At 38.3% G+C, this 1,032-nt stretch overlaps 1 pseudogene; it reads right to left on the reverse strand.

Annotated features, from left to right (window-relative positions):
• Window positions 1-8: 8 nt before the first annotated feature.
• Window positions 9-981, reverse strand: LOC116466000 (angiogenic factor with G patch and FHA domains 1-like; annotated as a pseudogene).
• Window positions 982-1,032: the final 51 nt, after the last annotated feature.

The following is a 1,032-nucleotide window of genomic DNA, read 5'->3' on the forward strand; positions in this document are numbered from 1 at the left end:
CATGGTTCACATCCAACACAGCTATCACTGCCAGGGTGAATGTGAGAAGATAAGGAGTTTCGATATCATGATCTTGCTGATCTGACAGTTGAGGCACTCACCTTATTTGGAAGACTAACATCATTAGAGTAGGTCTGACAATAATCTGAGATTGACTAAGGAGCATGGTTCTCTATGAGTACTTCTACATCAGACGTTTATTATCTCCATTTCTCCCGCAGCTGAGTACGTTACTGAGTTCTTCCAGCTGCGTGCAGAGCTCCTGGCGATTGTTCGTGTCTCTCCAATCTCTCCAAGTTTCACTTTATCTCCATACTCAAGTTAATAAGGGTCATATTTAGTTTTCAGCTGAACAATCCGTTTTTCATTAACAATTGTTCCATTTTGACGGCCTGATGCAAAATGACCTAACTTTGTAAGTCATGGTCAAAATAAATTTCTGCATGAAACTTACACCAACTCAGGGATATGAAGAGTATGCTCCATATCATTTTCCCTTCCATTTGTAGCAGGTTTTACAGCAGTAATGATGAAGAGTGATCCCGTCTGTAACACGGGTGATCTAATGACAGTTACTCTCATATATGAGGGCCACACTTTTTCCTCATTTTCCTCCTCAGTATCTTTTGCAGTTACATTGCCTTCACTGTAATGCCTTTATCATAACTACCCTCGGTTGTAGAGTCTGTAATTTCACCTTCTTCTGGTTCCCTATCAGTGTCTCTCACTTTCTCATCTTTAAAATAGTTGAATTGAGATGTTTTCATTAAGAGGAGATTCATAGTATTTCCACTAACTGGAACAGTGAATTTTGGGGGATTATTTCTGAGATGAATGCCTATTTTGGCCGTTTCTTCACACTTGTAAAATTGTCTTTCCTATTGCAGCTTGTATGTTCAACACTGAAGGCTTCTTGATCCTCTGAATTCAAATCCTTTTCCTCATTTTTTTTTTTTTTTGTAGAAGAGTCTGGATCCTTTCCTAATTTTTTATTTTTGTTTTGTGTTATAAGTCTGATAAGGTTGCGAATCT

The sequence above is a fragment of the Hylobates moloch genome, unplaced genomic scaffold, assembly GCF_009828535.3.
Source record: "Hylobates moloch isolate HMO894 unplaced genomic scaffold, HMol_V3 SCAFFOLD_17969, whole genome shotgun sequence".
NCBI lineage: Eukaryota > Metazoa > Chordata > Mammalia > Primates > Hylobatidae > Hylobates > Hylobates moloch.